We start from the raw sequence: 15,792 nt of genomic DNA on the forward strand, positions 1-15,792 counted from the left end.
TATTTAATAAGTAAATTTTTTATACCTTATATAAATATTTTGTTATTCATACTATTCTATTTTATAATAATCAATTACTAATTATTCTTATTTCATACTAATCAGTCATCAATAATTTGGGACATTCATAAATAAAACATTTTATGATATCACCAACCTATCAATAATCTAAATATATGACAAAAATACCAATATAACCCCTAAATATAATTTAGATTTATTATCTTATGAAAGTAATAATAGGCAGTAAGACGTGGAACAAAGAGAAAATACGATAACATTTATATTAAATCTAAGAACAATTATAAAAACACTTAAACTAAAAAAAATCTTTTATTAAAATGAGATATTAAAAATTATAGAATGTAAAATTTCAACTATATTCATCACAATTTCTCTAACTATGCTATACAATAAAATATATTTTCATCAAAATTTGTAACCTTAGATCATACTTAAATTCAATAACTAAATATTAAAACGTCGCAGCCACCACCATATTATGATACAATGTTAGTTTTACCATGAAATATTATATATTCTTTAAACATTTATTAATTTTTTCCATTTCTTTACAGTATGCGATTGTCATTCATTAATACAAAAGATTAGCAAATGTGCTAGCTTTATTTAATACATTTCACTTTAGATTTATTAAACAAAATTATATTGATTTCTAACTCATAATTATTGTAAGAAGAATCCTAAAAAATATAAAAACGTTTATACAAATAAATTTTATAACCAATAAGATAATCTTATCAGTGTAAAGAGTATGAAAGAGTTGATTTATTCAATATAATTAAGAATTTATATTTAAAAGAAGGACATTTTAATATAATTATATACAATATAATAATTGTTAATATATGAAAGAACCGGCAGAACGTAAAGACAGAGTTATCACACAGACAGCCCCCCTTTGACTCCAAATAAATTCTTTGGACAAAAATGAACCAACTTACTAAGTTTCAAGTCTCTAGAACGGACAGGCAGTTGGTCAACGGCACATAGTAAATATGAAACCTAGGTAGGTAAATAAAACATTATACTCCATTATTTTCTAACTGCATGTATTGCTTGGACAGGCAGATGGTCAACGGCACATAGTAAATATGAAACCTAGGTAGTTAAATAAAACATTATACTCCATTCTTTTCTTACTGCATGTATTGCTTGGACAGGCAGATGGTCAACGGCACATAGTAAATATGAAACCTAGGTAGTTAAATAAAACATTATACTCCATTCTTTTCTTACTGCATGTATTGCTTGGACAGGCAGATGGTCAACGGCACATAGTAAATATGAAACCTAGGTAGTTAAATAAAACATTATACTCCATTCTTTTCTTACTGCATGTATTGCTTGGACAGGCAGATGGTCAACGGCACATAGTAAATATGAAACCTAGGTAGTTAAATAAAACATTATACTCCATTCTTTTCTTACTGCATGTATTGCTTGGACAGGCAGATGGTCAACGGCACATAGTAAATATGAAACCTAGGTAGTTAAATAAAACATTATACTCCATTCTTTTCTTACTGCATGTATTGCTTGGACAGGCAGATGGTCAACGGCACATAGTAAATATGAAACCTAGGTAGTTAAATAAAACATTATACTCCATTCTTTTCTTACTGCATGTATTGCTTGGACAGGCAGATGGTCAACGGCACATAGTAAATATGAAACCTAGGTAGTTAAATAAAACATTATACTCCATTCTTTTCTTACTGCATGTATTGCTTGGACAGGCAGATGGTCAACGGCACATAGTAAATATGAAACCTAGGTAGTTAAATAAAACATTATACTCCATTCTTTTCTTACTGCATGTATTGCTTGGACAGGCAGATGGTCAACGGCACATAGTAAATATGAAACCTAGGTAGTTAAATAAAACATTATACTCCATTATTTTCTTACTGCATGTATTGATTTGGAGTTAAAATAAATTTATTGTGATGTAATAATATTATAAATTTCATATATAATAACCCGTAAAAGTATACCAAGGTTGAGTTTATTTGGTTAACATTAAAATGTTAAATCCAACATTTAAATTTTACTTTTGCAGGTATTTCGGTAAAATTTTCATAACGTAGAAGGCTAAATAATATTGACAGATTTCATAATATCACCGGTATAATAAGTTGTTCTATCCAACCCATTCAAGTTTCATAACCTTTTAAACAACAGATTTATTGAGCAACCTGTTATAAACATTTCATAACATCATTGGAGCCCATTTCTCTCAATAAACTGTCTTTACAGCGTTGTTTGAGCTTCGTATGAAAAGATCCATATTTTATAACAGTAACGCTGTATGTATTTGTTCAGTATCAAAACAATAATACTTATAAGGTTACAACTAAAATTATTGCAGTAAATATATTGAATTTAGAACAATTCTACAACTGATATTGTCCGAATATAATTATGACAAAGGGCGTGTAGGGCCGCAGCCCTATTGTGGGCCATTAGTGGTTAATCAATAACCTATTTCTCGGTAATGACTAACCACGAGCAGATTCTATTCTAGGTTTCATTTTGTAATTATTACAAACTATTTGGTGGAAGTATGCGATTAACATATGCAACTGCACGCATATCTAGCATATATATTTATGTATCTTAGCATTGCTGTAATTTTTATTATATTACTAGCATAATTAGCATTTGCATTATTACTAAAAGATTTAACTGTATTTTATAGTTTGAAATTAAAAACTAAAATGTTTAACATATACATATATCGGTGAAGGTAATCAACTGTGAATAGCAAACATTGTTTGTATCTTTGTAATTCAAGTTGTGTATTAAGTATTGTGGATCGTTGGTACGCCACAATACTTATCGTAAGAGGCTTCGCTGAGGTGGCTTAAAATTTTTCAAATCTATAGCGCATTTCATTCTCGATGTGTCCTGTAGACAGGTAGATAATCATACAAAAAAAAGAAGTTGGCATGAAAAATAACGCATCATGTAACTCATTTTTGTTTCATGTAACACACAAAAAAAATATATATATATGTATAAAATCTTACTTAACATATCTTGCCACATATTATCTTTATATTTTTGTTCATAAATTGTATTGCATATCAGTGTTTAAATAATAAAAACGAACACACCAAGTAATTTTGAAATGATGTTGTATGTGTTGGGAAATAGTCAGGTTACACGTGTTAATATGTCACAATGTTTTATAAGTGTACTGAGTTTGTTTACTAATTTGTGTATTCTGCTACTTGTCGTTGCCAACATTGTTACCCATCTAAAATTTTAAAGTCTATAACGAAAACGAAGTAAAGGTCAGTTCGTTTTTGTTACATCGTGCGGACTAAGAGGCAGACGGAAAAGTAATTTTCCAATCCCCACGAATGATAGGCTTCACTAAAGCTCAGCTAATAAAAATACTCATTAATATTTTGTAATTTTCATATATTATTTAAAGTAAATAAATACAGTTTCAATTTTATGGAAAAATTAAATTATAACTTTAACATAATTCTGAAAAAGGGGACAAAAACTTTTAATAATAACACTTCAAATATAACGTAAACAGCTTAGACTGACGTTATCAGATTAATGGTCCTTTCGCAAAATCACGAAATGACTGAAAAACGTAAAAACGTTGTAAAACCGATGTTGGCATCGAAAATAACCTTAAAACATGTGTTGGTAATTTTTTGGAAAATATAATCAAAATTTTTCTGTTTTTTCAATTTTTTTTCTATAGATACAGATACAATATTTTAAACAGTGTTCTTTAAATATTACCATCAACATGTATGAAATGTGGAACTATGAAAGGGGATAAGAAGAAAGATATTTGGCAGGACCTGTGGGAAAGAAAGTTTAATGATAATCACATAGCATTAGCAAAACACAATTCAATTCAATTTCAATTGTTTTTAAATATGTAGAGTTGATACACTTATTAATTTAATTTATGCTGTATTCTTGACCTGATATTCCTGGTTAAACATTCGTGCGACTTGAGCGTGAATCTCCTGTTGGCAACTTGTAATTAGTGAACTGATTACACAAACCCAACCACTCCTTATAACAGATTGTGTTAGTAAATTATAGCAGCGTTTTAGAGATTAAATAATTTTTACTTCAGACCTTTAACAGAATGAATTATGGACTACTTGCATAAGAGGGCGATTTGATAAATCTAGTAAATTTGTATCAAAGAGCAGAAATTTTCGGAACCTGTGCTATTGTTGGTAAGCCTGATATTTCGACCGTTATTATTAATTTGGTTTTTGGTAGCCAGCTGAAGTAGCCACTGCGTAGTTACTTCCTTAAGATAGAGAAAAAACAAATTTCGTGTGCCCATTAAACATTTTCATTTTAAGGGTTGGACAGATGAAATCCGAGTTGTATGAAGTAAATGTTGGTTCTACACCAACATTGAAGACCATTTACGTTTGGATCAATGAGTTTAAACGTGGTCAGAGAAGCATGGAAGATGAAGCACGCTCTGATCGGCTCGTTAATGTCACCACACAGGAAACCATCGATAAGGTGCATGATATGGTGACTGAAAATTGAAGATTGAACTTTCGTGAGATAGCTAATATTGTAAGCATCTCAAATAAACGAGCGCATTGTATGTTCTATATAAGAAAAACTGGCCATGAAGAAGCTCTGTGCCTGCTCACTTTTAACCAAAAATGGAAACGAAAGAACATGCCCAATCAGAATCTCACATTTTTCAGGCGTTATCCACAGGACTTTTTGCGCAGATTCATAATTTTGGAAGAAACTTGGATTCAATATTACACTCCAGAGACCAAACAACAGTCCAAACAATGGACGAAGAGTTGGGAGAGTGCACCAACAAGGTGAAGACTGTTTTGTCAGCTAAAAAAGTAATGGATCTGTCTTTAGGGATTCACATAGTATAATTTTGACAGATTTTGGGAAAGGGCAGATCCATAACTGTGCTCTATTACGCTGTTCTGCTGGATCGTTTGAAACAGAAACTTATTAAAAAAACGTCCACGATTGGAACAGAAAAATCTGCTTTTTCGCCTAGACAGTGCTACAGCTCAAACAGCAGCCATCGCAATGGCAAAAGTGCTCGAATTTAGATTCGAATTGGTTCCTTACCCACTCTACTCACCAGTTCTGTCTCTCATTGAGATCTTCTTATTCCCAAACTTGAAGATTTGGATTGGTGGGAAGAAAATGTTATTAAATGAGAAAGTGTCCGCCACTGTGACAAATTATTATGCAACGTTTAACAAAGCCTAATTTGCCAAAGGGTTAAAAATTCGAAACTCGGTGGATCAAGTGTGTAGAGTTGCCAGAAGACTATGTCAAGAAATAAAGTGAGTTAAAAAACTGTGGAATGTCATGTAACAAACAAACCAGATATACATACTCTAGCTATTTATTATTCATTATATATATACTCGTATTTATATATAAATCACAAATGTTTCAGGAAATTTTCAAACTGAAAATATATAATCCAAGCACATTTTACTTTTTTAAATCCGTGTATGTATGTTGATGTACACAGGCTACTTAGTCTACAAAAACTAATTTTGCACACTCAATAAGACATCTCTATATCTAAAAGGCCAAGACTTCACTCACTCATCAATAATTCTTAAAGTTTCCGAAAAACTTTAAAAATTTTGAAATTACACATGCATCTCTCATAACTTAAATTAAAGAAAAAAGGATTTTAAATCACCCTGAGAAGGTGAAACAAAGTAGCAAATACCTAAAAGAACCATATTATTGTACTTGACGTTCCCAAAGGTCTAGAAAGGTATAGATTCGATATACACGCACCATATGCTCTGATAGGCAAGGTCAATATTTGTCATGAAGACTATACAGCTATAATGTCTGAAATAAGGAGAAACCCTTAGGAAAATTTAATTTTGTTTTTCTGATTCCCACTGCCCTACAAGAATGCTATTCTACACACATGTTTATTACACTTTCAGGAGACTACCGGCACTGTAAATATACTGGAAGTAGACAACACCAAGAAGTATTCCAGTTTTTTCTAAGCATAATTTTCAGAACATTGCATGTATACAGTATACTTCAAATTAAAAGAATAACTATAAACTTGAACAATGCTTCTAGGAGTTAAAAAACTTATGCCGCTAATGATCCTTGTGAATGCTTAACTTCTAGTTTAGACAGTTTTAGCCGCAGGGAGAAATCGTTTAGCTGAAGAGTGACATTGTTTCGTTGAAGATCGCAAAGTAACAAGGGAAACTTTTTACTTTACACAAGCATGTGGCGGGATATTACGCTTATACGAACATTTTAAGTCTTGGTGGAGCATTTCTTTATCTGTTGTGACATTTGAACTAGCCTTTTACACAAATAGTTTGCAAGCTTAAATGAGCACAACTGATATATAACGTTGCTTTGATAAATACATACAAAGAAACTGCATACTTTTAACTAGTTTTAGTAAAGGAAATGTTGTTCGTTTAATAACTTGCAAGTATAATGCTACTTTAAAGATAATTCAATATAATAAAGCAGTAAACAAAAAAATAAATTCATGTAAGATACCTAGAGCATGAACTAGTTACATTACAGATAATATTAATGTATGCGCTTTATACATGTGATGTGTAACAATTATGGCTATTATAAACATAATGTCAGCGATACATAAATCTCCTTCTATTTTTCACCTTCTAATATTTTTAGTATTGAAATTTGATTTTTTATATTTATATACTCTGTTTATGTGTTATTCTAAATTTGCTAACCCGATATATTTATGTCATGCTAGTTTGGTTTGCCATATTAAATCTTTCTAATTATGTTTTTATTCGAAACAAAATGTTCTTTTATGTTACTACAAAGATTTGAAGAAATATTCACATCTCAACACAGTTTAGTAAAGATTTTTCAGCCAAACATTCTGTCTTTATCTGTTGGCTGAAGCTTATTAGAATTAAAAATAAATGTATAACGGTTGGTTTTAAGTTTTGCATACTGAAAATGTGTGACATACGGGAAATTGTACTGTTTGTTATTTTTAACTCGTTTGTTACTCACTCATTTCGAGCCCCACTCAAACAAAAGCGTGGATGACAGTCAAATGTCTTTCGTAGAGACAATTTTTAAATTTTCTATCAATAACACAAAAAGATAGGTTGTCTTCTCAGATACAAAGCAAATTGGTTCTCTGCTCGCGGGCTATAACTCTCGTGTCTCGTCGTCCTTGTTTCTTTTGTAGTGCGCTCTAAACCTCAGCGCTATTATTTCTGTGCTACTATTCTCCAGCACTATTCATTCATTGAGAGTGAGAGAAAGAGAGAGAACACATTTTAACCAAAGAAGGGGTTGTATCAGCTGAAGTAAAAATCTCACCATTCAACCTCATCTCAATGTTACTATGATGGAGAAAAAAATATTGCTTATGTTAATTCGCTAGTAACCATGGCTGGTAATGTTTTAACTACTTCTTAAAACTGTATTTCATTGTTTCCATTTCAAATCTAATCATTAACATAGTTTCAATTTTTACAACATTACACGGTTGAGCTAGAACGATAGATTCACGTGACTGGCTTTTACTCGCCAATCAAGTTTAACCTCGGAGCTGGCTGGATCTCAATTAACTTATTGAACGTTTACGCGTTTTCAGATTATCTGAAATCCAATTGTCACAATCACCGGACTACGGATGTTAAAAGATTTACTAGAACCTATAAAGTTCATTATGTGACTTTACAAACTACGTGAATTTATTACAAAGCCATTATTGTTTTATTTAATGTAATGTCTCTTCATAGTGGTTTATTTTATAATTATTATTGAACGTGCATGACAAACATTATGAGGTTTAATTTATTTACGTATACGTGAATTTCATATTTCATCCCTCATAGTATTGAAAACTGCTTCAAATGTATAAGAATATCTATACAGACAAAAAAAGACTGTGTCATCTTTGTGATTATTAGTCTTGTAGGCTTGACCTGTCTCAAAAGTAAAGTATATAATGAATAACAACCGTTTTGACGTGAACATATACTGAATTTTTGGGTGTTTCAGAGTGATAAAGTTTTGGTTAGTATGGATTATTTCATATATCGGAGGCTTTGTTGTTCACTATGGAACAGTAAGTTGATCTTCAGATACTGACTGCATATTCGAATTAATCTTGTTTTGCTTAAAATCTGCTGATTAGTCAAATCTTTGCTATGATAGTAAGTTGATCTTCATATACAAGTTGTTAATTCGAATTACTATTGTTTTAGCTTCACATATCAGCTACTTGGAGAAATTACAATTTTCATACCAGTTGCTTAGTCAAATCAATATTTTGATAGTGAGTTGGTATTCAATGGACGGATACACCAAAATACTCTATAAAGTTATAAACATGCCTTAAAATAAACTTATATATTATAATAGTGGCGGATCTTTTTAGTTCAATAAAATAGCGAGGAACAAATCTTATATTATGTACTTGTATCATAATTATGTGTACTTATAACTGTTATTCTGGTATGTTTACTATCTACAGAATACACTTTAACATACCAGAATAACAAGAGACATTATAGTAAGTAATTGTAACATTGGTCAATGTTTAGTAAAATTTAGAATGCACTGATAAAATACTGTTAACTGTCAAACGAAATGTACAAAGGTCCGAAAAAACCAAACCTTCAGGAAAACAGAATACTTTTATTTCCAAAAATGTAATATGTACTTTACTATCTGTTTCCGTACATGACTAAACAACACATACATTTTGAAGAGGGTACCCTCTGTTATAATTATAAAATAATAATACATTTTAAAAAGAATATTTTTATTTTTATTTTCAGTAAGTTAAAATAAACTTTGCTTGATTATGCACAATTTCGGAAAACGATAAAATATACTTCATTAAAAATACTAACGATACTAACAAATCTTTCTAATAATATATACAAATTTTTAAATATATGATTATAATTTGTGAATATTTACTCTCTAATTTAGTTTTCCAGTAAAGCCAAAAATACCTTTTTAAATATAATATCACAGGCTTATTACAAACAGAAGAATCAATAGAGTTGTCAATTTTTAGTTAACATATTTATGTATGCAGCATCGCTTCTTTTGTTTGTATTTTAAAACAAAATGCAAATTCTATGTTCTTTAATATAACCAAATTAAACTTGCCTTAATTATAGGGAGTTTTGAAACTGGTAGCTTATTAAAGCTTTAATGAATCTTTTGTGGTGGTCTCTCTGGTTAAGAAACTTCCGACTTTTGAGGATGAACTAACTAAAAATACTTCTTTGTTTTGGAAGTCTTTACAGAACAGGTCATACTGCAAATCAGATTAAACATATCAGGTTTATAGTTTCGTGTATGAACATAATTTTTGCATTATAACAAATATTTTATTCGTCCTAAAATTTAAAATGACTTTACAGATTAAAAGGCTAATTATAAGAATAAACATTTATAGAAAGCATATCGAAGCACACGCATCTTTAGATGTTATAGTGAAGGCAATAAATAAGTAACTAGACTGTCTATAATAGTAAACCTTACTCTACAAACTTTATGTACGTTAAGCTTTCAACAATCAAAAGAGTGTATCGACTAATAGTTTAAAAATTAATCTAGTGGGTTATATTATACAATATGGTCAGACAATTATAATTTATTTTAACTGTACAAACAGAATGAGGGAACATTACAAGACCGTATGTATTTTCAGGAAAATGCAGTAAAATTTACTATCGAACCAAGAATATATTCGCTACAAGCTCAATAACATTGTGTAACAGCTCAGATCCAATCAGTAACGTATTCAGGTATTGCAAGCAATCAAGCGTGTATCTATCTCTCGCGTCATATCTCAAACATGTACATCTTCATTTGATCACTGAAGTCATAAATTTATCAGTCAGACAACACGTAAATGGAGAGAAATAATAATTTGATTTGGATGAAAAATGTGTTTTAGTTCTTTATATATTTTTATAAATTACACCAGATTCCATCTTCATTATGGCTCTATTCGCCCTTCAGTTTAATGCATTCATTAATTAGTTTACTATCTTCAGGACATATTATTTTTTTAAAGAATTTAGTAAACTTACAACTAGTCAGTCAAAAATTTCTAATCATTAACTTATGATTCATTGAAAGTAAAACTAAGTTTTTAACTTAGAAATATAATCTATTCTGCACAACTAATCCTCCAGAATACTGCGATTCGAGAATCATGACGGTAGCAAATAATGTATTTGCACGCTTCCAATATTACTTTTCCTAATAACATTTGACATCTTGCAATTGTCAACATATTAAACGTAGTAAGTAACAACTCCATTATTTATACATGTGTGCCTTTGTTTATACCTAAGCGTCTTGATGTTTTTTTAAGTAGCGATATATTAGATAATTTTAAAAAATCTTATAGGTAAAAATGAATCGCAAAATGTGTTGCTAACGCTAATTACAAGAATGATTTCTACAAATTCTCTAACTCTTTTTATAACATATTTGTTAAAACACAAACAAGCAGGTTTATAAGATAGAGATCGGACAGATTAACTAGAATATTTTGGAATTAGAAAAAATGGTAATATTTATTATTCACAATCCAAATGTATCAGACACTAAACAGCTGTTTACACTTTCAGCTGAAGTTTGACAAAGTGTTTCATATATAAGTCTACAATAAAAGTTTATAAAATATTACGTGTACAGATCTGCTTGATTACTGCTTGATCAGAAATAAATATAACTATATAGTATGATAATAGTAATATTTAACTTTTACTCAAGATTTACCATCTAATGCATTGTGAACATTATTTAAACGCTGTTTTAAAACAAACCTTAGCTGCGAACAAAACTGTGAATATTTTCACATACATTACTTAAAATTGGTAATCTTCCTTAACAATTTATATTTATGAAATTTTAATAGTAGCTTAGTGAAAATCAGAGAAATATACACTAACACACTTCAACGATCCATTTTTCCAGATTACAGTCCTGAAACAACAATACTTCTCTCACACCAAACCATACAATCGATTATTTTTAAATGTTGCAGGGGCTCAAAAATGTTTTCCCCTTCGGTATTTAAAATTATCTGCGAAGCCTTAGGTAACAGCTAGTAATGGATTAAAACCTGCAGTATAAGGTTTCTTCTTAAATCAGCCACTGAGGCCAATTGAGGCGTAGAATGCTTTCAGGAACAAGTGATTCTCACTGTGTCTTGTACACAGTACCAATAACACTTTATACTGATAGTAATACAATATAGAAAGTAAGGATAAAACAATTATACCAAATCATTCTTATTTTTTAGTTGTTGAGGATCACACCCATTTCCAGTATCAGTATAGTGAATTCCATCAAGCAAAATTGGTCTATCTCAGTCGCAAAGTCAATTCCCGTGAGCTCTAACTGTATATATTTTTTAACATATAGTAACTGCATTATTCTAGATATACATGTCTAGATATATATGTTTTTCGATGTGGTCGAATAAAAATGTTCGTAAATTTTTGACGTGACAACGTCTTAAATTAGGTTGCGGCTCGGAGTCACTCATGAAAAAGTGTAACGCCCGGTAACGTTACGATGCCCGTCCAGTGGGTTCGCCGCACGGGATCCGCACGGGATAAAGCAGATAACTGTGGGTCCGCCGCACGGGATAAAGCAGATAACTATGTTTATTCGTGAAAATGTGGAGTGCTTAGATTTGTCATTTACAACAACTACAACAATAAAGGTAAATAATTGTACACTGATATTTCATTATCGTAAACTATGATTGATTGATTAATTGTTAGATTGACACAAAAGTTGAGAAACTGAGTTTATAGGTTATGTCATACTATTGACAAATGTTGATAGTGTTAAGTAAATTATTAGTTTAAATCACTCTGCAATCAATCGTAATTCAGTCGATTGAGAAGAAACAACTCGTATTGCTAGTCAAGCATTTAAAATAACAAATTATAACCTCTAACCTGTCATAACAGTGCGACCAAACAAACGAACTAAACCGACCAATCACCACGCGCGGAGTTAGAATTTAACTGTGTTTAGCAAGAATTTCAAATTCCAATTTTAGTAAATGTTTTATTCAACTTTACCATTTACAATAACAAATTTTAATTAATTTCAAATTATGTACAATGTTTTAGTAAACAAAATATATTTCTATAGTTAAAATTTGTGCAATTCTTATTTTCATTCAATTCCTTGTTCCTATTGTGCAATTTAATAATATTCATATCAATAAATATTCTACCGAGAAAAAGACGTTGTCACGTAAAATCTTCGCCCGTAAAACCGACTTTACAGGCAACCATAATTTTTTAATTTAAAACTGACCGCACCTAAATAACTAAATAAACATCAAATACACTTACATTGATGAACATGTTTCATGTTTCACAGTAGTTCTTGGATCTGTCTAGAGGACCTAATTAGCTTTGAAGTGTAAAGTAACATAGATTATAGTAATTAAATTATATATAATTTAATATGATTCTATGAGGTCAACATGCATACTTGTATCGAACACAAAGTTTCCACAACATTACAGTTGTAATACATGCTTTGGACAACAAATATGATAGTAAAATATTTACAAGGTGTCAGTCAGTTTGAATCTGCGTGATTGTGAATCATATCATCTGTGAGACGCATCAATACTACTTCACGTCACTCGGGTAGTGACTGACAGCCGCTACAGCTTTAACAACGACGGAATACCTCTCATCTGAAAACCGATCCTATTTTTGTACTCTAACGATATCAGAGCATTGCTTGGGTAAATTGTAGCAAAACAAGGACCTTTCCTGAAATCTGTATTTGGTACTTAATCCAATGACATTTATAACGAATAATTTTATCTGTGATACAGACGATTTATGTCTTAACACCAATTTTGATTGTTACATCAATATGTGCTTTTAAATTTGGCATTTTTATTTCATTTCTTTCTTATAATTAACTACTAATAAAAATCTGATACGTCACAAAAATGTTTAACAGTCACAGAAATAAAATTTGCTATTCACTAGTGACTAAGATTAGGTTACATTCCTTAATTATGGAAATTGTCTAATATTTGTATTTCACTTACTAATAGTTAAACAGTATGTTCGTTGTATATAATTTATTTTGATTAAAACCTAAATTTTACAATATCGATTTTTTAAATTTTTGGAATAATATACAAGATTTATTTCTGGACTTTTCCAGAAATAGTACCAGTTTCTTTAAACTATGCTATTAGACTCCTGCAAGAAACGTACGTTAACACATTACAAAACACAATTTCTTACAATTTTGATTAGGAAAAAAATAATAATTGTCACTGTATAAATTATAAAAACATAATTGATTCAATAAATTTACATCCAAATATGAAAAATTATCTTGCAAACTCTAACAGCCACTACTCAATTGAATCATGAGAGGGATCTGTCAGAATTTCAATGGGCTAAACTCAACGATTCTAAGTTTACGGTTGTACACACTACCTTCTAGTATGCGTCTCACCACTCAGGGTAAAAAACATAGTGGAGCGCGAGGCTAAGGTGTAGCGGAGAAGGTAGCTGAGAGGGTTTTGACCCCCGATGCTAGCGGTGCTTCACATGCACATAGTACGGCGGCGATCAACGCGGTGAATCAAGAGGCTTCAGTTGTTCACTTTTCAATATGTCTTCAGACAGTGATGACGATTTTGTGTTGTATGAGAATAGTGCACTGAAAATGATTGTTTTATGTAATAGAAGTTGTGCAGTGCACCCTGTAAATAGTCAGCGTAAGGAATTTGGAGAGTACCACCATCTGTTTCCCCAGTTGAAGAAATATCCAGATAGATTTTTCCAGTACACCAGAATGGATTACAGTACCTTTGAATATATATTGAACTTAATTTCTCCTCATATGGAGGTCAAATATACAAATTTTGTAAAGCAGAGCCGATTGAATGTGACGAGAAGCTACTTATTACACTCAGGTAAGTTTTATTATGCAAAATTTATTATGCATTTGCTAATCAGGGTGTTTTTTCCAAAATCTTAACGATACAACTCCACATTAAAGTAAACGTAATATTTAATATATGTATATATATATATATATATATATATATATATATTTAAATGAAATACGTTAAAGTAATAAAACATTGATTTACAGTATTAAAATTGAAAATCAATTAAAATACTTTTCACCTTTATGTGTATAATCGTATTCAGTGTAAGGGTACTGGTTAACACGCGTCTGGTAATTTAATACTAATCGTTAATATTAGGAATTTATTGAGAATAGAAATAATTGCATATTTTTATTAGACCATTCATGTTGGTAGGTACAGTAATTATAGTTAAATAAAATACAGATAAAAACGAATCAATTTTATTAACTGCAATTAATTGTCAATTAAGTTTTAAAAATACAAACAAATAATTAGTTTGGATTGCCACTCCACATATGAACACTAGACTCAGCACCAGGCATATTTCCAATGTTAAGTAAAGTGTACGAAGTTTCTCATCGATCGAGATTGGTGTACAAGGGCTAGTCACAGAACCATGACTAGACCAAAGGGGTAGAACGTGATGAAGAGTCGACATAACCACTACCGTATGCGTATTTCATGACTAAATTTTGAACATCATTACGAAACATTAATTTTATTCACTCCAGTAATCAACTTAAGATGGGGGCTTAGACTTTCGAAAAACTTGAAGTCTTCGTCATCCTTTTTTTGTTCCTTGTCCAGTTCTCGTTTTCTTTTTTTTTCTTGTAGCATTGAAAGTTTTTTTTCTTCAAGCTGCACTAACTGTTGTATGTGATCTTGCCTACCCGTTCTTTTTCGAAAGTCATTAGTATGAGTAAACGATTGGGTTTCATTGTTAACAGTAGTGGTTTGCTACTGATGGGGTATTGTCATTCATCAGTGTATCATCAGTTACATTGTGCTCGTCTTCCTCATTATGAGGCGAATCAGGATTATTATCACTCACCTCCGTAATTTCAGTTTGAACTGATTTTCTCTTTTCAGAGCGGTGTTTCACTCAATGTTATATTCCCACTGGAGGGTCTTGTCTGAAATTGTCCTCTCAAAAAATCCAAACTCATAAAGTAAGGCCAATTAGGTTTATAAACAGTATCTGCTCCCTGGCCTGATCTCTCTTTTTGGGTTTTTCGGAACTCACTTCTGTAGTAATCACGAAGTCCCTTCCACTTCTTTTGTGCTTCATTCACTGAAATAAAATAATGAATTAATAATTCAGTGTGTTTACTAAATTAAATAGAACTCTAATGTAAGGAGAGGGCCCTTAGGAACCCCGCTTTCTTGAAGGATGTAATCTATACTGTACCTCCCAAACCCCCCCGGTAGGCTTTGCCTCCTCTGGGAAAAATTTCTGCAGACACCCTTGGTGAATATAGCGAGGAATAGGGTTGTTACTTTCTGTTATTTAGTAAAAATTTAGATATAACCCCTTAACTGTTATAGTGTTTTTAATTTCAGATAATCTGGCTACCGGCGCATCTTTTAGAAGCCTATCATTCACATTTAGAATTGGAGCTTCAAACAGTAAGCAAAATAGTAAGCGAAAACTGTGAAACAACTATGGAATGTTTTGCAACCAATACACATGCCTGTACCTACGTCAGATACGTTTTCTTCGCACCAGCCAAGAGTTCTACAATATTTGGAATTTCCCAAATTGTATTGGATGCATAGATGTCAAACACGTTAGAATTATTTCCCCTCCACATTCTGGA

Source organism: Homalodisca vitripennis, chromosome 4 (assembly GCF_021130785.1).
Source record: "Homalodisca vitripennis isolate AUS2020 chromosome 4, UT_GWSS_2.1, whole genome shotgun sequence".
Taxonomy (NCBI): domain Eukaryota; kingdom Metazoa; phylum Arthropoda; class Insecta; order Hemiptera; family Cicadellidae; genus Homalodisca; species Homalodisca vitripennis.